We start from the raw sequence: 25,694 nt of genomic DNA, 5'->3' as shown, positions 1-25,694 counted from the left end.
AACCGCTCAACTACATGGAAACGGAACAACCTGCTCCTGAATGACTACTGGGTACATAACGAAATAAAGGCAGAAATAAAGATGTTCTTTGAAACCAATGAGAACAAAGATACAACATACCAGAATCTCTGGGACACATTTAAAGCAGTGTGTAGAGGGAAATTTATAGCACTAAATGCCCATAAGAGAAAGCTGGAAAGATCTAAAATTGACACTCTAACATCACAATTAAAAGAACTAGAGAAGCAAGAGCAAACACATTCAAAAGCTAGCAGAAGGCAAGAAATAACTAACATCAGAGCAGAAATGAAGGAGACAGAGACACAAAAAACACTTCAAAAAAATCAGTGAATCCAGGAGCTGGTTTTTTGAAAAGATCAACAAAATTGATAGACTGCTAGTAAGACTAATAAAGAAGAAAAGAGAGAAGAATCAAATAAAGACAATAAAAAATCATGAAGGGGATATCACCACCAACCCCACAGAAATACAAACTACCATCAGAGAATACTATACACACCTCTATGTAAATAAACGAGAAAACCTAGAAGAAATGGATAAATTCCTGGACACATACACTCTCCCAAGACTAAACCAGGAAGAAGTTGAATCCCTGAATAGACCAACAGCAGGCTCTGAAATTGAGGTGATAATTAATAGCCTACCAACCAAAAAAAGTCCGGGACCAGATGAATTCACAGCTGAATTCTACCAGAGGTACAAGGAGGAGCTGGTACCATTCCTTCTGAAACTATTCCAATCAACAGAAAAAGAGGGACTCCTCCCTAGCTCATTTTACGAGGCCAACATCATCCTGATACCAAAGCTTGGCAGAGACACAACAAAAAGAATTTTAGACCAATAACCCTGATGAACATCGATGCAAAAATCCTCAATAAAATACTGGCATATCAAATCCAGCAGCACATCAAAAAGCTTATCCACCATGATCAAGTGGGCTTCATCCCTAGGATGCAAGGCTGGTTCAACATACACAAATCAATAAACGTAATCCAGCATATAAACAGAACCAAAGACAAAAACCACAATTATCTCAATAGATGCAGAAAAGGCCTTTGACAAAATTCAACAGCCCTTCATGCTAAAAACTCTCAATAAATTCGGTATTGATGGAACGCATCTCAAAATAGCAAGACCTATTTATGACAAACCCACAGCCAATATCATACTGAATGGGCAAAAACTGGAAGCATTCCCTTTGAAAACTGGCACAAGACAGGGATGCCCTCTCTCACCACTCCTATTCAAAACAGTGTTGGAAGTTCTGGCTAGGCCAATCAGGCAAGAGAAAGAAATAAAGGGTATTTAATTAGGAAAAGAGGAAGTCAAATTGTCCCTGTTTTGCAGATAAGATGATTGTATATTTAGAAAACTCCATCGTCTCAGCCCAAAATCTCCTTAAGCTGTCAAGCAACTTCAGCAAAGTCTCAGGATACAAAATCAATGTGCAAAAATCACAAGCATTCTTATACACCAATAAGAGACAAACAGTCAAATCATGAGTGAACTCCCATTCACAATTGCTTCAAAGAGAATAAAATACATAGGAATCCAACTTATAAAGGATGTGAAGGACCTCTTCAAGGAGAACTACAAACCACTGCTCAACGAAATAAAAGAGGACACAAACAAATGGAAAAACATTCCATGCTCATGGACAGGAAGAATCATTATCATGAAAATGGCCATACTGCCCAAGGTAATCTATAGATTCAATGCCATCCCCATCAAGCTACCAATGACTTTCTTCACAGAATTGGAAAAAACTACTTTACAGTTCATATGGAACCAAAAAAGAGTCCGCATTGCCAAGACAATCCTAAGCAAAAAGAACAAAGCTGGAGGCATCACGCTACCTGACTTCAAACTATACTACAAGGTTACAGTAACCAAAACAGCATGGTACTGGTACCAAAACAGAGATATAGACCAATGGAACAGAACAAAGCCCTCAGAAATAATACCACACATCTACAACCATCTGATCTTTGACAAACCTGACAAAAACAAGAAATGGGGAAAAGATTCCCTATTTAATAAATGGTGCTGGGAAAACTGGCTAGCCATATGTACAAAGCTGAAACTGGATCCCTTCCTTACACCTTATACAAAAATTAATTCAAGATGGATCAGAGACTTAAATGTTAGATCTAAAACCATAAAAACCCTAGAAGAAAACCTAGGTAATACCATTCAGGACATAGGCATGGGCAAGGACTTCATGTCTAAAACACCAAAAGCAATGGCAACAAAAGCCAAAACTGACAAATGGGATCTAAATAAACTAAAGAGCTTCTGCACAGCAAAAGAAACTATCATCAGAGCGAACAAGCAACCTACAGAATGGGGGTTTTTTGCAATCTACTCATCTGACAAAGGGCTAATATATCCAGAACCTACAAAGAACACAAACAAATTTACCAGGAAAAAACAACCCCTTCAAAAAGTGGATGAAGGATATGAACAGACACTTCTCAAAAGAAGACATTTATGCAGCCAACAGACACATGAAAAAAATGCTCATCATCACTAGCCATCAGAGAAATGCAAATCAAAACCACAATGAGATATCATCTCACACCAGTTAGAATGGCGATCATTAAAAAGTCAGGAAACAGGTGCTGGAGAGGATGTGGAGAAACAGGAACACTTTTACACTGTTGGTGGGACTGTTAACTAGTTCAACCATTGTGGAAGACAGTGTGGTGATTCCTCAAGGATCTAGAACTAAAAATGCCATTTGACCCAGCCATCCCATTACTGGGTATATACCCAAAGGATTATAAGTCATGCAACTATAAAGACACATACACATGTATGTTTATTGCAGCATTATTCACAAGAGCAAAGACTTGGAACCAACCCAAATGTCCATCAATGACAGACTGGGTTAAGAAAATGTGGCACATATACACCATGGAATACTATGCAGCCGTAAAAAAGAATGAGTTCATGTCCTTTGTAGGGACAAGGATGCAGCTGGAAACCATCATTCTCAGCAAACTATCTCAAGAACAGAAATCCAAACACCACATGTTGTCACTCATAGGTGGGAATTGAACAATGAGAACACTTGGACACAGGAAGCGGAACATCACACACTAGGGTCTGTTATGGGGTGGGGGGAGGAGGAAGGGATAGCATTAGGAGATACACCTAATGTAAATGATGAGTTAATGGGTGCAGCACACCAACATGGCACATGTATACATATGTAACAAACCTGCACGTTGTGCACATGTACCCTAGAACTTAAAAAAAAAAAAAAAGAAAATCAGAGCAAGGTTAAAATGAAGTATTATACATTATTGTTATTATTAATAGTTCTTATCTTCTTTAACAGAGAGAGTTATGTTGCCCCAATGGGATACCGAATTTTGGAGGAAAGACTCTTGAGGGATGAGAAAAAATCCTGATAGAGCTAATAATTGTGGATGGAGAACTGAGGTTACATTTGAGTAGTGGTTTGCTAGGCTCACTCATTTTTCCATCCTTTCTATTTACTCAGAAAAGTATAAAATGCCTAGATAAAATAACAGGGCAAAAATAAACACAGAAGCAATCATTCCTTTGTATTGTTTTCTGTGTTTGGGTTGTGTGTGTGTTTATATATGTATGCTTGCAAGTATATGTATTATGTATATCATAAACATGTATATGTGATGTTTGTGTGTGTTCAGACATATTTGAAAACACAAAATCCAGAGATTTTAGAAAGCATGTAGCTGATATTTGGTTACAAGAACTGTTAAAATTTACATAGAGGAATAAATCAAGGCTTCCAATTGAGGAGTGGATAGGAAAAGAAAACTAATCTTTCATCTTTTAACCTTCCAGTCCTAGAAAGATGAGCAAATCCCAGTCCCTCAATGCACATATATACAAATGCCCATACAGTCAAAAAATGACAGACTCAGGAACAGAATCTGGCATTCTTGATTATTGTCCTGCAGTCTCTCCTCTATATCACATTGCCCAACATATACTTAATTTCATCATTTGTATGTATGTGACTATTCTTAATTTCCAGATCTGTAGATTTACAACTCATGGTTTCTAATATTTAACTCTGGTATCTGAAAATGCTCATAGATTCATACATTTAGTGAGTACTTTGGAGTTGGATGTAGTTCTTTTAGGGAAGCCAGTTTGGTTGTAGTCTCCTGTGGATTTAACTTGTTCTGAATTCTGTGGTATACGGAAGGCTGTTCTAGAGTAATTCCAATTCATTTTTGCTAATTAATATATTACTCCTATGGTAAACTAGATCAAACTTGTAAAAGTGAGCAGATATATGTTACCATGAGATCACAGATAGTGTTTGCTAGTCATGGAGGGTTCTCAGCCTTCTTGGTACAGAAAAGGGGCATATACTCCTTTTTAAGAGATATAGGTCATTTATACAACAAATATTTCTTCAGCTCCTACTATTGTGCAGTCATATTCTGATGAATCAACAGAACCTCCCTTACACCACCTGGGAGTGCATTTATATCAGAAAGAAACCGACTACGATTCTTCTACCATTAAGAATATCTCCAGCACCTCCCTGTTGAATGAGCAGGAAGGTTCACCCTTGGAACTTCATTTGAAAGCTCTCTCTGTTACATATACTTGTTGAGTAACTTGGATTTGATGCAGTTCCTTTAGCAAAATCAGTTTGGTTATACCCTCCTGCAGATTTAACTTATTCTGAATTCTGTGTTATAAGGAAGGCTGTTTTAGAGTAATTCCAATTTATTTTTGCTAATATATCACCCCTGTGGTAAACTAGATCAAACCTATAAAAATGAGCAGATATATATTACCAGGAGGTCACAGATAGTGTTTGCATAACTCAGGCAACTAGTCATGGAAGGTTTCAAACTTCCTTCCTCTTACTCCAAAGCTCTTATCCATATAATCTGAATAGTATTTTCAAAGCAATAATTTTATTTGGTTTTAAATATTTCACCTTCCTTTTATAGATCTTTAAGTTCAAATAATCATTAACGACGGTATTATGGCTTTGGTTTAAGTGGGAAAAAAAACTAGAAAGGATTCTAGACATGATTTAATGAAAAACCACATTATTAATTATAAAAAACAAAAACATAACTTTTTTTTAAAGACAAAGACAAGAACCCCAAATATAACACCCAATCCTGAGTTCCTTTCAACATACCACACTGCTTCCCTTTTGCTTCTTCACAGATAACTACATAGCATGCAGTTTAAGGACAATTCTATCTAGTATCTTCCTCATCTTGCTACATTACTGACAAAATTTAGAAAAGAATACTACAAGAGAATATCAAGAACTCTGAAAAAGGTGGAACTAGGTTAAAATCTTGAATCAGATGTTTTTGATAAATGTGCATTGGGCTCCATACTTCACAATCCTTATGTTATTCAATTTTTAAGCAAGGTGACCTGAAGCACAGTGCTCAGAATCTGCCAGATGGTGGCTGCTGGGACTGAATGAGTTAACACATACAAACCATTTGGTAGACATGGGGGCACTCAACTTGGTTAGTTTGCTTTCATGTTAATTTCCTGGTGTTATTCTGCACCCAATTTATGTAGAAAAGTATGATAATACATCACATAAACAGAAGAATTTTCTTCCATTCCCTCTCCTTCAACTAAACAAGAAAATAGAACTAAAGAAATAAATGCCATTCAGTTCACTCTTATTCAATATATTCTTTAGCATAAAACTATTAATGGTAGTAAATGAAGAAAAATAATAAACTATTCGGTTTATTTTCATTCTGTTGTTCCAATTCAGACTGAATTGGAAAAGGCTGGCTATTCCATGAGGTTACTTATGAAGTAAAACATGGCTTTGAAACAGAGTGCTTGGAGCTCAAAATGTCTTGAGTTAGAGATCTATGTCACAGATGTAACTCCTGAGCAGTGCCCCCACACAACTTACGCTTTCTGGAAATGTATACCAAATTCCAGAGAGCCAGAGTCCCTGAAACAAATATTCAAAGGAATACCCTGTGTTTTTAGTTATTTGCTTGCTTGGTTTCTTGTGGCATGTCATAATTTCTCATGTGAACGAAACATGTAAAAAGAAAGTGCATCTGAGAATCCTAATGATCTGGATCCCAAGATGATAAAAAAAAGGCCCCATCTGCAATGGTTTGTAACTGCTTTAGGGGAGAGGGATGATTGTGGTGAAGAAATATTATTTTAAAAAATGACTTTTATGAGGCTGGTATTGTGCTAGGTGCTTTATCCACACAACTCCATACAATTCCTAAAGTAATTCTAAGAAGTGCACATTGCCATTCCCATTATGGACAAAAAGCCAAGGCATACCAACTACTACTGAGTTGAATGAGAACCCCACCAGGGTTTTCTAGTTCTAAAGTTTGTCCTAAGGATTAGACTGCTTTTCAGTTGGATGACAAATCACCCTTGTGCATTTTAATAGGTTCATTAAAAAATTTCCATGAAGATTTTGGACATAAACCTGTGTCAAACCAGCCTGCCACCTCACTCACAATGGAATCTAAGCAAAAAAGCACATGAGCCAAAACAAACTAAAAAACTGAAGAGTTCTATTCTTTCAGATAAGACATACTTTTTCTCTAATCTGCCAAATTTCTCTACTGGTTAGATAGTATGAGCAGTTTTCTCACAGGAAATCTCTTGTATTTATAGCAAGCTAATTACTTTTTAGACGTGATTGTCATATGTATGTGGATGGTTTTAGAATTCAATTCCATCAAAAGCTGGAAAATTAATTCATGCCTCATCCCATGCAAGCCTCATGTTTTAAGAGATTAAAAGCCACTGCAAAGACCTATTACCATGGCATTTCTGAAGTCTACTCTTAACTAAGAAATCCATTAATCAGCTTTTATGGATGATCTATTATCTCTAAGACAGAGGGTATCTTTGTTGTGATAAGTTCAATGTTCTACTTAATTGTAAAGAAAATATGTTTATTAGAAAGAATAGTTATATGCTTTAAAGTTTAGATCAAAACAAAGTTGGCTTCTTAATCATGAATGTACCACATTAAGACATAAAACAAAAGATTATAGAAAATAAAATATTCATTATTTTTATTTTATTTTAGTAAATCAGAGCTAGAATATTATTGGCTACAAAAAGTGAGATGTTAACTCTGGTCTCCTGCCAGTTAAACAGTTAAACTTTACTATCTTTACAGATGTTTTAAATATACACTTTCCTTAAAAACTGCAGTATGTTATTTACTACACAATAACTTTTCTCTCAAGAGGGAAATGTAAGCAACATTTGAAAACTTCAATTTGTTCAAATATTTAACTGTTTGCTAAGCCTCATATTTTGTATCAGCCAAACTGAATTATATAACTTTTGGTAATGTTAAACAAAATTTTAAATTATTACCAATTTTGACTGTTACTCTATTTTTTTCAGTTAAATATGGTAATACATTTCAAAAATGATGTCAAAGATGTAACTTTACTACAGCAAATATTAGAACAGACATTTGGTAGAATCAACAGATGATGCATTCATGAATAACTTTTTTTTTTTTTTAATGACACATAAAAAAATAAAAACTTTATTACAAAAATAAGTTACACTCGCCTCCAGCTTACAGTATAAAACAATTTTATTTGCAGGAATGCAAAATGATTGTTTGCCATGAGCATTTTGAACATATGACATGTCTAATTTTCTTGTTAAATTTGCATTTACTGGGGAACTGGTGTGTATAAAACCTTAATTAAGTATAAGCTCTGATCTTCATCGTGGTGCCTATTGGGTATGTGATATAACTGCAGTATCCCTTTGGGGAAGGGGAGAGGGGATTTCTTTACACCAAGTCCTAATGAAACTATAATTTTCACTTTTTACTTTAAGCTATCAACTCAGGACTTGGCAAAAAAAATTTTGAGAGTGATTCAATAGAGGATGCTTCACCACTGAACACTCACTGTCAAGGTGCTTTAGAAAATTAAAAACATAGCACAAATGATTGTACTCTACTCTACAAGTTATCATGACCTGCATAAGAAATGGAAAGCTGATTCACATGTTTACTGTGATCAGCAGTAAGAAATGCACTAATGAAACATACCTTTTACCTAAAAAGCTAAACTACAGCCATATACTAATTTCTATGATTTATGAAAAAACTTCAAAATATCCAAATGTCAGGCTTCGCTGTACAATTGTCAGTTTTAGTCTGACTTTTTATAAAGGGACACTGCAGTATTTAGTACAAGTTCGGATGCACTTTTTTGAACATCTGATGTCTTACAAAAGTAACATCTTGCTAAACTATTATACATCCAAATAACTATAATATCTGAAGAAGCAAGGCTGCTTTTTCAGCCACAAAATACGACAAAAGCAAGGCCTGTTATGATGGTCATGAGGAAGTCTTACAAGCCTCTGAAACTAAAGGCAACTAAGAATGTTACATTTGGTATATTAAAATCTTACCCTCATATCATATTTAACAAGCCTTGCTTTTATCTACAAAGATTTTCTATGTACAGTACAGACAGGGTATAGTTCGATCCTCTGCTACTGAGGTAGTTAACCAACCCTTTTAAAAAGGTTCTGAAAAGAACCACTATCTGGAATGCCTGACTAACCAGCTCTGATGATTACACCTGAAACTGCATATCTGAACACAATTCAAAAGTGATTACTATAAAAAAGATATAGACAATCATGATTAACCTTGGTGAGCAGAAATAAAATTTAAGGATACCATCAGTGGCATTCATCTATACCACTGCAATAAAATTTAAATGCACAAATTCAAGAGAATATTTCAAAATACCACTGTTGGGATCCTTAATTTAAAAAAGGGGAAAAATCTACTTAGAGCAGATTTTTAAAAGAACTTTATTCTTTATTAAGATACCATGCTAGGAATTATGAAGGATTTCTGTTGGAACACATTTTGAAAATAGAGTAGCTTTAGTTTAATAACTTGCACTGCAGAGAAAATTGTTAAAGAAATTCATATCAAAGTCCAAGTATTAGTTCAATGTCCCGTATTTGATTCCATGATCTTCATAGGAAGGTCTTCTGCAATAGAATATGCTCCTATACAGCCGAGATATTTAAGGTTGCTTGATTTCCTTACCATTACTCCACTGCAAGCTTCTGGTGTAATCCCACATAGCAAGTCAGTCTTCATTGTAACAGGTCAGGACCGGCCTCGACCCCTTTTCCCTGCCCGCGGCCTCTTTGTTGTTGGGCACCTCCTCTCGCACCTCGAACGCCTCTTGCTGATCCAGGACCTCCTCTCTGTGAATAACCGGCTCTACCACGGGGAGGAGCAGCCCCACGACCTCTGGATGGAGCAGCACCCCTTGCTCCTCTACCACCCCTTCCTCTAGCTCCAACTTGAAAATCTTCATAACCATAGTATGGATCTTCATATCCACCACGATAGTTATGGTAATCATAGCCATAATAATCATAATAATCTTCATATCCATAATAATCTGGAGGATATCCATAACCACCTCTACCTCCACGCCCTCGACCTCTTGTTGGAGGGGGCATATGAGGTGGACCATAATAGTAGTAATCGTCATACATTTGATTTTTTGCTGCTTGCCTCTGAGCTTTTCTTTCTTTCCTTTTCTGATCTGGTGGCTTGGCAAAAACAATTTCAATATTTTCTCCCTCCAAGTCTTTGCCATTCATTTCTTCCATAGCCTTGACAGCACCATCTCGTTCATCAAAATGAATGAATGCATAATCTTTTAACTTCTTCACTCGTTCCAGTTTCCCAAACTGACTAAATGCCTTTTCTAAAATCTCTTCTGTTACAGTATTGGCAAGGTTGCGTACAAACAGCACTTTTACCTTTGCCATAACCTCAGGATCAGGATCTTCTATAGGATCAGCCCATTCAACAGTTCCAACATTCCCCCAGACCTTGACTTTACCACTCATTAACCTACGCCTTGCCTGGGCAGCTGTTTTGTGATCTTCATATTCAAGAAAGCAAAAGCCTCTGTTTTTTTTCTTGTCATCCGGTTGGTGGTATAAAATGACGTCTGTAAGACCCTCTGTTACTTTGCTAAATTCTTCAAGAATCTGTTCCTTGGTTTTACTCTTAGGAATAGAGCCCACAAAAAGCCTATTGTTGGCAACCGAGATGCAGACACCAATGTGTTTTCCAGAACGAATTTCATGATTATTATACAGTTTAACAGCCTCCTGAGCTGCTTCTTTTGTACAGAAAGTGACAAACGCATAACCTCTATTGAGACCAGTGAGTGGATCCGTCATTAGACGAAGATCCCATATAGGTCCAGCTTTCTCAAATAAAGGAACAAGTTCATCCTCAAATAGATCTCTTGGGATCTTTCGCACAAATATCTCAGTGCCAACAGAAGGCTGCTGACCTGAATAAACGGAATCTGGAGGTGGTCCCCCATACTTCCTCTGTCCAGTGGTCACATCAAGTGTGTAGCCTGTTCTTTCCAAAAGTGCCTTAATTTTTGCCTCATCTGGTCCTTTACTAGAGTCTGCTACTTTGGTCCCTTGTTTTTCTCTCTGCCTATAAGTCTTCATGACTCCACATAAAAAGGCACTTTTGTTCTGAACATGAGAGAGATCACTGTCTTTAAACTGTTGACAATGCACCGTCTTCATTGAATTCTTTTAAAGCTTCAATAGCTCTTTCATCTAAATCACTATGTGCAACTAGCCCTGCAACGTAAATTTCATCTAGTTTTTCAGCAACTTTCTGTGGTAAACCAGCATCAAGCAATGTCTGAAAATTTTCTGAATGGATAACTGCAGAAGTAGTAACCATGGGCTCTTCAGTACCATTTCCATTAACATGTTCTGTAGCCATGTTTCCAGAGATCTCCCCGTTGGGCTGAGGCGGAGAAATCCTGTCCGATGGTATCGGGTTGCGGGAAACGCGTGCTCGCTGCTCCCTGTGTCCGGCGCGAGTGGAGCTGTTGTAAAATGGCGGCCGAAGCTCACGCCGCTGGCAGCAAACCCGATCCAGTTCCACTCGCCTCCGAGCGCGCTCCCGGTGCCAACTGTTTTTTATTTTAGAGGAGGTAACATCTATTTCTTCTTCTACATTGAGTCCCTCTAAAGCATGTGACACTATTATAATAAAGGCCTTAAGCAGTTACAAGGCTTTTAAAATAACCCAAAAAAGTTTAATAGGCTTTTAAGACTACTCATCAGCATACAGTCCACCTACTATTCATATACCTCAGTCTGTGAGATACATACTTCCTCACTTCAAACGTGAAAAATTTCAGTGGCAAGTAAAGATATACACAGGCAAAATCTCACAAAGTAAATAAGAATACAAGAACAAATAAGATTTCACAGGCAGTTTACAAGCACTTGCCAAGTAAGTGGCACAAATCATACCCACTCCCAAATAAAAAGGAACGCTCCTGTCCAGAAATTGGCTCATACTTCCCTTACGGTTCTTGCTGTATTACTCTCTGTTTTGTAGCTATTTGTACACACATCTCCTTGGAAGGATAGATTTTTATGATTTTCATTTCTGAATCCCACCACAATACTGAAAAATGCCTAGTACTTTGTAAGTGCTCAATAGATGTTTATTTGAAAACCTGAATGAGTGATTAATGACAATAAAGAGGATGAAGACAGCAGCCACACTCAGAGCCAGGTACTGTTCTAAGTACCTTCACATGCATTAAGGAATTTATTTGTTTTCTCTTTGTATCTCTACAAATGAGGAAACTAAGGCAGAGAGAGAAAAAAATAGTTTGTCCCCACTCATCTAACTCCTTCATATCCTTCAATTCTTGGCTTAAAAATGACTTCAGTCAGGGAGGCCTTCTGTGACTCATGAGACAGGGCTAGGTACCCTTGCCCTCCATCTGAAGAGTCCCGTTATGTTCCTTATCATTATGTTAGTATTTATAATACTTATATTATATAATATATAATTATATGAGAAGTATATGTATTTAATATTATATATAAATATATAATGTATGTAATATATATGTTATATGAAGTATAATGAATACTTCAATCCTGAAGTATTTATTCAATTAGCAGCCCTGCGCAGTAGACAGTAAACTCCACGAAAGCAGGGACCACTTCAGTCTTATTCACCACTTGCATCCCAATGCCTATCAAAGGACTTGGCACATAAAGGTGCTTAATGAATGTCAGTTTAACGAGTGAATGATGCATAACACGTGGTAGGTATTCATTAAATGTCATTTATTGAGCAATAAAGGCTGGTGCAGTGGCTCATGCCTGTAATCCCAGCACTTTGGGAGGCCAAGGCGGGAGGATATCTTCAGCTCAGGAGTTTGAGACCAACATAGGCAGCATAGTGAGACCCTGTCTCTACGAAAAAAAAAAAAAAATCCAGGCATGGTGGCATGTGCCTGTAGTCCCAGCTACTCGAGAGGCTGAGGTAGGAAGATCTATTGAGCCTGGGAGATAGTGCAGTGAACTATGATCACATCACTGCACTCCAGCCTGGGTGACACAGCGAGATCTTGTCTAAAAAAAAAAAAAGGAGCAACAAAAATAACTGGATCTGAGGTGATGTTGAAATTGTCAATTTAACTGCCCAGTAGGCAGCTGAAGATTTAAAACTGAGGTTTTAGAGAAGAATGAGGATTGAGGATTAGAGGTAAAGAATTAAGAGTCATCTGCATATTATTATTCCAGTTACAAACGACCATGACAAAGCTGTGACATTACAGTTCACCTGTTTCTGAATATGTATTACATGTATATTCAGGAGAACTTAACACTATATATTTACATTGTAAGCTCCAAAAATAAAAATTTGGATAAGGTCCCTATTAATGGAAAAAAGTAGATGAAACTGTTCTTTAAGAGATTCCTCTGCATAGTATAATAAGCTGCTTGGGTTATTTTCATACCTAATAATATATTGCTTCTATGAGAGTCCCTAGAATCTGCCATTAGCATGTTTCCGGTTGGATAAAAAGCTCTCAGTTCACATTAATACTGCTGTGTTTTTTAAGATGACCAGCCGGGCGCGGTGGCTCACGCCTGTAATCCCAGTACTTTGGGAGGCTGAGGCGGGTGGATCGCGAGGTCAGGAGTTTGAGACCAGACTGGCCAAGATGGTGAAACCCTATCTCTATTAAAAATACAAAAATTAGCTGGGCACGGGGGCAGGCACCTGTAATCCCAGCTACTTGGGAGGGTGAGGCAGGAGAATCATTTGAAACCATGAAGCGGAGGTTGCAGTGAGCTGAGATGGCACCACCGCACTCTAGCCTGGGCAACAGAGCGAGAGTCTAAAAAAAGAAAAAAAATTAACCATGGTGAAGCTGAAATATACTGTAAGCATGATTACATACCATAAACACTCAGGTACCACAGATGAGCTCTGTGTTGTAGAGACAAGCAAAGGATCTAAATCTGCAGAATGACTTAATAGAGAAATGTGGATTACAAATCACACTACACTATTACTGCTAAAACAAAAGTGAAAATTTCAGTAAAGCACTGACAGACAAAATAGAAAGCAGAACTGATTCAGTCATTTGGGTGGAGAGACTTGAATTTACAAATGAGTACAAGCTAAGTTGGAAAGAGAAGTATTTTAAGTTTAAACCTGTTTTTCATCACTTGGTATGGCTGTGAGTGGCAGTAACAAAGACTCCAGCTGCTGCCACAGCGAAGAAAGGGAGATTTTTGAGTAAGGGCAGCAGACTCATTGAAGGAAAGAAACCACTGTAAATGAAACAACAGTCTTTCTGAGCATAACTGCAGCTGCTTTTTGTCTTCTTGGGTGTATTCACACATACACAGCCAGTATACAGCAGCATCACATTCAAATATTTACGATCACAGGAGAAGTACACGTATTTAAAAGAAATAAAAAGTAAGTCTGTAGGTCCTTTAAACATACAACCACTGGCACTACCAGTGTGTGATACTGCCTTAAGGAACACACAGAAGAATTAGCTAACTTGTCATTTCAGAGAGAGAGAGAGAGAGAGAGAGAGAGAGAGACAGAAAGAGAGAGAGAATAGGAATGTAATGTCAGTGAATCAAAGTACTATATCTTTCTCCAGGAGGGTGTAGAGATACCTTTAGGCTCACAGGTCAAAGCTTATGAGTGTATACAATAGGATGCAAGGAACTGTCAGAATCTGACCTTGAGAAATGACAGCTGGCAGCAAATCACTAACTACAAAAATATACTAATCATGGGCCACTTTTCAAGGCAGTAACTGACTTAAGAGACATTTAACAAATCCTGAGGCCACTGCTTTATTAAAGCACAGGGCAAAAGCCTAAGATGATAACCAAAATAAGTGTTATATAAATTACAGAACACTTTAAGAAGGTAGGGATACTTCTAATATATCAAAGGGAAAATTTTACATAAATGCTTGCTTTAAAAAGCTGCAGGGAAAATACTTCATTAACTGATGATGTTGGATAACTGAAGTAAGTATATACAGTATGACATTTCTATAGAGGTCCTTCTTTAAAATGTATTCTTGTATGTGCTGGCTCCCATGAAATACCTGACATTCTCAAATGAAAAATTTAAATCAGCAATATTTATACAAGAACAGTGTCATAAGAACAAAAAGGGTGGGGTTGGAAAGCCAGAAAAACCTGAGTTCTAATCTCAATTCCATGATTTGCTGATTTTATGACCATGGGCAAGTTATTTACCCTCTCTGAGTTTCCATTTTCTCATATGCAAATAAAAGCAATATTTACTTAGTAAGACTGCTATAAACACTAGAAGGTATAATATGTCTTAGGCACACAATATATGCTCAATAAAAATAATTATTCTATTTATAAAAATACTTTTTCTTCTATACCTAGTACAATTAAAGTCATGAATTCTATTTATGCCAGAGTTAAGTTTTAAAAAATTATCGTTGATCTCGACACAAATGTCTAACCTTGAAAATAATGTCAAAGATTATTATTTCCAAAAGGGAAGTACAAATGTGCCTCGACTTACAATAGGGTTACATCCTGCTTGGCCCACTGTAAGTTGAAAATATCATTAAGTCAAAAATGCATTTAATACACCTAACCTACCTAACCTTACAGCTTAGCATAGCCTACCTTAAATATGCTTAAGACACTTACATTAGCTTACATTTGGAAAAAAAAATCATCTAATATAAACCCTACTTTATACTTCCTGTTGACCAGGTCTGAAAAAGCAGCACACACACAAAAGAGAGCATAAATCCTATTTTATAATGAAGTGTTGAATGTCTCATATAGTTTACTGAATACAGTACTGAAAGGGAAAGAACGATTGTATGGGCACTGAAAGCACAGTTTCTACTGAATGTGTATTACTTTCATAACATCATAAATTGAAAAATCATAAGTTGAACCACTGAGGTTGGGGACCATCAGTGTTATATATTGAACCAGAAATATGCAAATTCTATTATAGGGCAGCTAACACCAGAGTACAAGTTTCTTCTTCCAAATTAACATGGAGAAACACTGAAAGAAATGTTTAATGGTAATAGTACACTACAGAAGCTAGATTTTTAGACTTATATGTTACTTATCGTTTATAAATAATAATTATTTTTAACTCAAACTCTTGATGCTATATTTTCAAAATTGTGAAGATAACTTTCTGAAGAAGCTGTGAATGTAATAACAAAGGGTAATTATCATCTTCAATGGGGAAAAGGGTGCAATGATCTGATTGCTCTTTCACAATGAAAATATGTACTGAACAAGATGGGCACAGTGGCTCATGCCTGTAATGCCAGCACTTTGGGAGGCCAAGACAGGTGACACTTGAAGCCAGGAGTTTGAGACCAGCCTGGGCAACATAGGGAGGCCTTGTCTCTACAAAAAATTAGCTGGGCATGGTGGCATGCACCTGTAGTCCCAGCTACTCAGGAGACTGAGGTGGGAGGATCACTTAAGCCTGGAAGTTTGAGGCTACAGTGATTCCACCTGCACTCCAGCCTAGGTGACAAAGCCAACACCCAGTTAAAAAAAAAAAAAAAAAAAGAAGAAAAGAAGGAAGGAGGAGAGAGAAGAGGGAGGGGAGGGGAGGGGAGGGGAGGGGAGTGGAGTGGTGGTGGGGGTAGGGAAGGAAAAATATGCCCTGAACAAACTTGAACCAATCAATCTGTTCTATTTTTCCTGAATCAAATTCTCTTATGAAAAGTATGTCTAACAGACTTAGGCTTGATTTTAAACTCTTAAGACACAAAACAACGATGAAAATAACTGAAATAACAACTATAGAAAAGAAGAATCTTCCATGGCTTGAACTGTCAGATTCAAAGATATAATCAACCACATTAAGAAAGGATTTCTATGTTTGCATTCACTTCCTGTCACAAATAATAGCTCAACTTGAGCAGCAAGAGAACATCAGAAACAACAAATAGAAATACTAACTTCAACTATTTTTATATTAGTTCCATTTCTTTCTCTTAGAAACGAATACTTCAAATATTGTGAAGAAGATATAAAAATATTTTTACTACCTCACAGGTAGTAAGACTGTAAGACTTAGGAATCCAGGACCCTTTTGTTATCATCCATGGCAATGACCATTGATTATTAGTTGCTTTTTTAAGCTGGGGCCTAAAGAAGCCATCTGAATTACTGGTACAAATTACCAAGAAAATATCAGTACCCCTAGTATTAATTTAGAAATTGTTATGGTAGTCTGTATTGTTGTCAACATACATAATTTTTTTTAAAAAATTCTAACACCAATTTACCTCTTCATATCCTATTATCTCCCTATACAAACCTTTGCACCTACCCAACTATGCCTCTTATACCCCAGGCAAACAAAACTCCACTTTGCTTTCTCTATTTTCCTAAATTACCTGTCCATCCTTCTATCTCTACAGAGGCAGAGAAAGATAAAAACACACATGCATGCATTCACTCACAACCTACCATCCTCCCAATTGGTAGTACAAAACAGTTCTTGTTTCCTTTGTGAATCCTACCTCAACCGCCCCAGTTCCAGTCCACAGGTTTTCCTCAGCTTTTGACATTTATAACCATTTCTAGGCATCTGACACATCACATCCAACTTTGTGTTGTTAATTACCTTTTTACAGAGAGATTTCTTTGTAAATCAGGCTATGAGTCAGTTGAAGGCAGATAAAATATGTTACTAATCTTTATATGCCCAGTCTCCACCAAAGTGTCTTGTACATATGCAGTAAGTCCTGATTTACCATCAATAGGTTATTGGAAACTGCGACTTTAAGCAAAGCAATGTACAGCAGGTCCTTGAATAACATCATTTTGTTATAATGTTGGCAAGGAAAAAACTTGGTTTTGTTATATGTCATTTCTCTTAAAGTCACGGTTTCCAAGAACCTATCATTGATGTTAAGTGAGGACTTACTGTTTATTTAATGTTTGTATGTTTGTTTTTGACTAGCAGGTAAATTTTGAGACATGTAATGGACAAGAGAATAGTATGTATAGTCACAGAAAGAGGGACTGTAAACACATGTCATGCATTAGACACAAGTGGGTGTATGATGGGAGGGGAAAACACGATGGAAGGAATTTACGTTTGCTACAGTGGCAACAGTTCATTTTAATGTAAAAGTGGCCAAAATCAAATTAATGCAGCATAAAAAGGTTCTAAAAGCCATAAATAGGAGAATGAATTTGTGCCAGAGTATCAAGATACCCAAAATAAAGACTATCAAGGAATGGAAGGTTTTGAGGAGGAAAGTGATATAGACCTAGCCTAGGGCATTCAGAAGAGGGGGATGTTAACTGTCGTGGCCAACAGTGCTGACTGAAGGAGAGACCAGGCCTCAAGAAGACTGGACCAAGTAAGGGTATTCCTAGGACTCTAACATGAATGAATAGAATTCAAAAGAACAGAACTGTCTTTACCTTTTTCCTCCCAAACTATAATTTTTCATGATTTTACTGATTTATTAAATCATTCAAACCAGTAAAAGCACCTGAAAATCAGTGTCAGACTTTGCTTAAGATTTTACTTATTATGGATAAGAATGACTCCTAAAAGGGTCTGGGAGACTGCACAGAATAGCATGGAAGAGTTCATCACTAACAGTAACTTTTCCTCACTAATACAATTTCCACTTTTTCCTTGTGTGGCTATTCCTCTCTGGATATCTCCATTTAGTGACATTTAATGACCTAAATTACATGCACGTTACTTTACTTCTTTCATTCTTTTGCTAAACTATAACCAACCTGGGAACCTTTTCTTGATTATTCTCACAGTCACTGCCTTTTACATCACCCAATTAACCATGTGCTATGCAACCAACCTACTCATTCTGAAACTTAAAAAACATCTGTTCCTTCTCCCTGCAATTCTGCTATAATTCTTTTTGCAGCTGAAATCAGCCTTGAGTCATCAAAATGCCTCCAAGAAAGACTGATCTTGAAAAACATTAGAATGTTTTAATTCCAGCTATGTTCACACAAGGCATACTCAACTTTGGGCAAAAAAATGAGAAACCGTTTTCACTGAATCTAGCGTGACGGCAAAACCTACTTGAAAAAAAATCTTGCAAATGAGATATTATCTTTATCTTTCTGAGCTAATTAGAGCACTCAAAATGCATAGGTGATTTGTTCACGTAAGTGATCTCCTACCAGCTAGTTCTTAAAGAAATAAAATAGACTTCTAGAAACTATTACAAATTAATAACTACATAATACTGTTACCCAAATCTTGTGGACATGAAGAAGTGATCAACTAAAAGAAAAACAACAAGTAGGGTTGACCCTTCTAAAAAATGACAGGTAGAAGAAATATATGACATAGTAAACTTCCAAACAGGATGCTCTGGGAACAGAAAGTACTTCATAACTGTATCAGAAAATACTATAAGAAGCGCTTTAACCTCTCAGAGATTCACAAGTATTCCCAATGCAAGAATTCTCAGCTTTTGCTATTAACAATGAAGGAAGGTAAACACTCAACATGACTAAATGAGTAGCAGAGGTGAGATTATAACTTTGAGCTCTCTTTATACTTCCATCTCTTTTTTATGTTTAAAAAAAAAAAAAACCACAATGATTCTCTATTTTGGTCTTTGTCGTTAAAACCATATCCCTTTGGTCAAGTCACTTAGTCCAGTCAGTGGACTATATTATATAAATTACAGGGATAATTTTGGCATACAAGCAGAACTCAGAAAGGGTTCAAGAACTATAATAATATACTGTATATGACAATAATGCAATAGAAACAGTAACTAATTACTTCAAAATAGTATACAGAAACATAACTCTGCATACGAGGCAATATAATGTAACTATATTGTCATCTTCCCCACCTGTAAAACTGGAATGTTTAAAGTACCTACACTTCAACAGGTTGTTTGAGAATTAATTAGAATAGTGCCTGGTGGGCATATAGTGCTCAACAAATGTTGGCTATTTTTCTATTTGATAAAAGCACTAACTTTAAAAGTCAAAAACATAATTATTCATGTTTTTGGTTTTAAACAAATAAATTATCCTGTTTTTCTTTTTCATATTAGAGTTATAAAATACTGACAAAGAAAAAAAAGATGGATTTCCAAAAATATATCAATATGGTTGTAACATTTCACAATAAGATGTAAAAATTACTATATATAAAGAATACATTAAATTTAAATATCCTTTTATATTATTCGTTTCCCTATGTCTTAGCCTTCTCGCCCCTCCAAATTTTTATTTTAAACAAAATTTCCACTAGATAATTGCTTTTACTGGCTAACAACACTTAGAGAGCAAATCTGATGCAAAATACCACAATCTATTGAGAAGAAATTATGACCTAAAATGTCATTTTATGTCTGTGCACATAGGCTGTGGATAGATTAATTTTTAAAAGAGTATGTATGTAAATATGTATATATACATGTAAATAAAATGTGTGTTCATTGTTAATATTTTTCAAGTTACCAAACTTAAATCTCAGCAAAAAACTTAAATAACTTATAATTTTTCACTATTATTAACTGAGTCAACTAATCAGAAGCAACACACTATTTTAGCAGATAAATGATCACTTGTGAAGCTATTTCCTGAGTATTGGAAATGCTCTGATCTTGTGACACTGTAAAAAGAATTTAAATATACAGTTAAATATTTAACATATTTTAGTAAAACTGTCAATATCCAAATGGTAACTTAATGCTGACTTCTATTTTCAATGTTACAAATTTACAAGTTTCTACAAATCTTGTACTTCGTTGCATTTAGTATAGTTTGTAAATCTTCTGAACTGCAAACTTGTCATTTTATTTATAGGCAATTAATTCTGTAGATAATAAAACTTGAGGACATGGAGAAGAGAAATAGTTCACAACTTAGAAAAAAAACTATTTTAAGAGATTATTAGATTTACTTGAATGCATCTCTTTATTCCTGTTTTAGAAAATTAAAGATCCCTCCAATCCACACACCACAACATTAATGAAAAGATGTCACTTACGGCAGCGATCTCAAACTTCTGAAGGTGCTCACGTACCAAGTTAATACTTCCTGTTAAAAATTTGGGGAATGTGTGGATTTCTATGATCTAGACTTGGAGTTTGTTAGTGCCCTTTGGGGTGGAGGCGGAGAGAGAATCATCAGGAAGATGGGTCTTGTTTTGCTTGGGGTTGTTCACAATGTGCATGTTGTCAGAAGAGTCAACCAAAACAAGCACAACTCTGGAGCTTTCCTAAATGCATGAATTACAGCCACGCACCACTTGAAATGGGTCTTTACTGTTGTGCCTGCATTTAGGGTAAAGATGGAGGGAGAGTTATTTTGTTTTTTGAGACTTTATTAGGCAAGAGGACAAGAGAACACTCTTTTATAATGAATTAGTATTTGCTGAAGGAATGATTTGTCTCCTTTCTGTGAGAAGTAAAATGCCTAACTTCTAGACATTTAATATGAATCTAGATCAGAAACTGTGGCATTATTTATCAGACATGACTTCAGCAATAGCCATTTTTACATAATCTTTTATATTTATATGGTTATTAGTGTCTCTGAAATTCAAGCAAGAGAACTACTTATTTTTAGAGGCAAAATACTGGTTAAAGAAAACAGGATAAGAAGTACCATGTTAGCTCCTTTTACCAAAATAGGAGGTCCACTGGCTGTACTGTAAATACCTAAGTAAGTATTGCATTTCCTTTTTTTGGAAAACTTTTCAAAGATACAAAAGAAAATTGTTTATTCTTTGTTCAAGCCATGTTTAACAAGAACTCACCTTGATGTAGTACAATGTTTAAAAAAATACTAGAATATGCCAAAATATTTCCAACAGTTTTCTACAACATGTGTAGCTCAAAAGTCATAGAAATTTCTGGTTAAGAAAAATGCTAAATTTCTTAATTGAAAAACAATTTGAGGACTATATTGAAAGGGTTCTCAGAAGAATGTATTCACAAAATCTACATTCCAAATAAAGTTGCTGTTAATAGTAATTTACAACCACAATTTTAAATTAGAAAATAAAATTAATTTATACTGACACAAGGATATACTAAGCCCAAGATGTAATAGAGATTAGAAATTAAAATTTTTAATCCAGTAAATATGTATGTAATTAGAACCAGAGCTTTTAAATAGCTTGATGAACTTCATGGTATATACTTAATGTTAAAAACAATAGAAAACAAAAAACAAAGCCCACTTGGCTTTCCAGTCATTCTTCAATTATAACGTTATGAAATATTTATTAGTGCTTTCATATACCAGCAAGTGGGCTAAATCCTGAGGATACAGAAGTGGACAAGAAACAGCTCAGCCTCATAGGGCTTATAGTCTTTTGATAAGTTGTCTACGGACATGAAGATAATACTGAGATTGAAACGTGTGTATTTTAGGACTTACGTGGCATTCTGTTTTGTCAATAATGCTACCAAAAGCACCTGGGTAGGAGAACAACCATTATGAGTACCTTTTAGAACTTTTGTCTACAACTACTGTATGACTTGTTAGTAATCACTGCATGATTTTTAACATCCAGAAAGTTACAGTGTAGGCTAGCTCGACACCCAGCAGGGATCCCACAATGCTCTGTCAGCAACTGTGCAGAATAAGAAGTGGTCAGCAACTTAATAGCTATTGCATGGAAGTAGGGAGAATTTTAGTATCCAAAAGGTTTTCCTTTAACCTTCTTTTACTTTTTGAATCTATTTTCAACAAAGGGATAAACACTTCATCCTTTACTACTGTAATATGAGACACTGAAAATTTTCCTCATCATTAAGAGTATTACAGAAAATTTAGCCATTATTCAACAACTATATCATATAGATCTAGACCTGATTTCATTTCTTTCTCTCAAGTTCTCACTCACCTCCTTTTCTAATGTTTTCATCTACGGAAGATCTTACCTTTATTTCTTTCTCTATCCTCAAAAAACATGAAATCACTTGGGAGACAGAGTAGATGTGCAAGACTCCCCTCTGTTCTTGAGAATGAGTACTTTTGAAACAGAAAATAGCTTTACTTGGTTCCATAAAACATTTTAATTCATTTCTCATTCATCTTTTCCTTCCTCCCTTTTCCCAGCAACTATGAGATCTCATCTTTTTCTTTCCCTCCAAAGCCATTCTGAGGCTAATCATGAGTTCAGGGACAGGTAAGCCTCCTCCCTATCATCTGTATCACAAAATGTGGCACTCTCCTGCCAAAAGCGTATGGCAGCATTAGCTGGACAAGTCCTACCCTGAAGCAGTGTTTGCCAAACTGTGAGTCGTGACCCATTTTCCAACACAGAAATTAATTTAGCGGGTTGAGACCAGCATCTAAAAATTAAATCAAAAGAAAAAGAAACAAAACAAAATGACATCACACATATTTTGAAACCAGTTCACATTACATGTATATAAATACATGTATGTGTGCATATACCAGAACCTGAGGAAATATATTTTGTGCAGCTCTACAGGCTATGAACAAAAGTTTGGAAGTCGTCAAACTAGAACATTCAGTTATTTTAGAGGTTTAAAATATGAATGTTAGTTTCTTTTAATAAAAATGGTGTTGATCTAATAAGCCAGATATTTTCTAAAAGACCATCAGTCAGTAAACAAACCAAATTATTACTATCAGGTTTCCTAGCATATTTCAGTCTTTTATAATAGAAAGATTCCAAATAAATAGTTTACTTTTAAATATAATTTATGCTAAATATTAAAATTTACTTGTTAATAATCTCAAAAATATTTTTAACATAACAAATAACAATCTGAGCTTGAAGTACCTTAAAGGAAAAACATGCTACTTTAAAAAATATAGAAATGAAGTCCACGTGGATGGTTTGATAGATTTTCAATGTTGACTTCAAAAGTGAAGAGATAGGTATTTCTTTGCATCTATTACATATGCACATGAATACAAACACTCTTACATTTCCTTGGCTGTAGAGATTTTTTAAAATTCAAGCTCAGAAAGCTTAGAGTATCTGACTGTGACTAATGGCACCCAGTTACTCAGCAGGGACAGAACCAGACTGAGGCAGGGAATAATGTTGCTGTACTGACTGTAAAATAACTGCCTTAAAAAAATAATCCCAAATAATGGTTATAGTCCTTACTTTCCATATAGGGTTGCTGCAAAAAATTCCGACTTAAAATATAGAAGACTTTTCAAGCCTTTCTGCAGTGTCCAAGTGGAAACTTGGGGCTGACTCAGCCTTACAGCCACTCACAATTCTTGGACTGTCAGAACTGGAAAAGACAACTAATATCAAGGAATGGCCCTGTGGCCTTGTGTCTCTCCATAACAACCCTTTGGTTGATTAAATGTGACGTTGAGAGGCTTCAATCCTTCTTGGTTTGATGAATTCTGGCTGGTAAGTGAAGTTTTCACAAAGAGAAACCTACAAGTATTAGCATTAAGATTTTTACTAGACTTTAAAATGCTCTAGAAAAAAACACAGAGTAACTGGTGTAAAATGTAAACTATTAAACTAGAACATACCTACAAAAATAAGATATGAAAAATAGAATATATACATATATACATTATTAAGATAAAGGTATTATGTTATATAGAAATACCCAGTCCCCAAGCCTCACATAAAGGACTTCTGAAAAACTTCCCTTTTTAATTTCAAAGACTGCATATAAAGGTATAAAGAACTACATCGCTTACTTAGTAAAATCCTAAGTGGCATACATCCCAGTACATTTAGAAATTTAATCTCAATAAAGTCAAATGAGTTACAGTCTTGGATGAGGATGAAATCTGCTTCATTTGTAGTATCAAACTATAGTTGTGGATATGTTAAGCATTTCCTTTCTTACTCCATGTTACCACTCATTATAAAATGATTGGTGTTTTATTTAGCTTATTATATTTTAGGATAAAGCAAGAGGATAATCAAGCATGTTTAAAATCAAGTTCAAATAAAAAATTTTCTTGAAAACTTATTTTTTATGAATCCAGTATCTCTTTGGTTAATAGAAAACTTGAGAGAACGTTTTATTCACTTTTTATGGCTCACAATTTGGGGTCTCTGAATGCTCTCCAGTGGGGTTCATGAAACCTCTGAAACTATAAGCAAAAGTATGTGTATGTATGTAAACTTTTCTAGGGAGAGGGTTCATGGTTTTCACAGGATTCTGAAAGGGGTCGGTGATCTGGAAGTAGAGTCTCTACATTGGGTGAAAGTTGAGGACTGAGCTTCTTTGAAAAAGAACCTTCCCCATGACTTACTGAAGATGTTAAGAGATTAAAAAAAAAAAAAAAAAAAAGTCAGTTAAGGAAGGCTGGGCACAGTGACTCACATCCGTAATCCCAATACTTTTGGGAGGCTGAGGCAGGAGAATTGCTTGAGCTCGGGAGTTCCAGACCAGCCTGGGCAATAATGTGAGACCTCATCTCTATAAAAAATTTAAAAATTAGCGGAACATGGTGGCACACGCCTGTAGTCCCAGCTACTCGGGAGGCTGAGCTGCAGAAAATGGTGGAGAGGAGACAGGACTAATGTGCATCTCCCACTTGGATGAAGTGAACAGTGTGTGAAGACTCACACTGTTAACTTTTACTCCAAGAACCACCACAGACACATACCAGGAAAACCAAAAGAAGTCACAGACCGTTTGAAAGAAGTGGCTTGCTGCTGCAAACTCCATGAGACAGCCAAAAAACTGTGAGTTCCCGAAGTGTGACAGGGGAAAAGTGCTTCTGAACACATATCCCCACTGGAAAACCTGAAAATCCAGATCATGGGAGAAGGATTTAACCTCACTTAGAGCTGAAATGGATTTAGAGAGCTGAAGAAAATACAAAAGTAGAAGAAGCAATGGGAAGAGCCCTGTAGGCACTCCTGATCCCCAGCTCGAGCCCGGGGAAGCCATTCTCGGCCTTATCTGAGACAGGTCCTTGCGGAAGGCAGCCAGCAGAATTGGGAAGGAGCCACAGGGTGAAATAAGCTCCTAGATGAACTCTGTAATAATTTCAAATGAGCACAAGTTTTCCTAAACAGAATTGGGGGGTGGGGGGGAAAATGGGAAGTGCAGATATGAGCACAGAAACTGCAGCTGATGGTGCAGGCAGGTGGGGAGGGGCAAGGCCTGAGAGCCCTGCTTGCTGTGGAGAGACTTGTAGCTTGGGTCAAGATCTCAGTCCTGCTTCCAGCTCCATGAATATAAACTTGGTGCTGTCGGTGGGGCACAGTGGGAGGAAGACTGGCATTGCTGGCTGCATGGGAACTGGGTAAAGCATGTCAC

General features: G+C 36.3%; 1 protein-coding gene and 1 pseudogene across 4 annotated transcripts in view; both read right to left on the bottom strand.

Annotated features, from left to right (window-relative positions):
- The window catches only part of LOC105496354 (RNA guanylyltransferase and 5'-phosphatase), a 334,421-nt gene that overhangs the window by 31,933 nt on the left and 276,794 nt on the right, over positions 1–25,694 (bottom strand). The window lies entirely within an intron of this gene.
- On the bottom strand, positions 7,604–11,038 carry LOC139363355 (heterogeneous nuclear ribonucleoprotein Q pseudogene; annotated as a pseudogene).

Source organism: Macaca nemestrina, chromosome 5 (genome assembly GCF_043159975.1).
Source record: "Macaca nemestrina isolate mMacNem1 chromosome 5, mMacNem.hap1, whole genome shotgun sequence".
In the NCBI taxonomy this organism is placed as follows: domain Eukaryota; kingdom Metazoa; phylum Chordata; class Mammalia; order Primates; family Cercopithecidae; genus Macaca; species Macaca nemestrina.
This window is presented reverse-complemented; position numbering and strand designations above follow the sequence as displayed.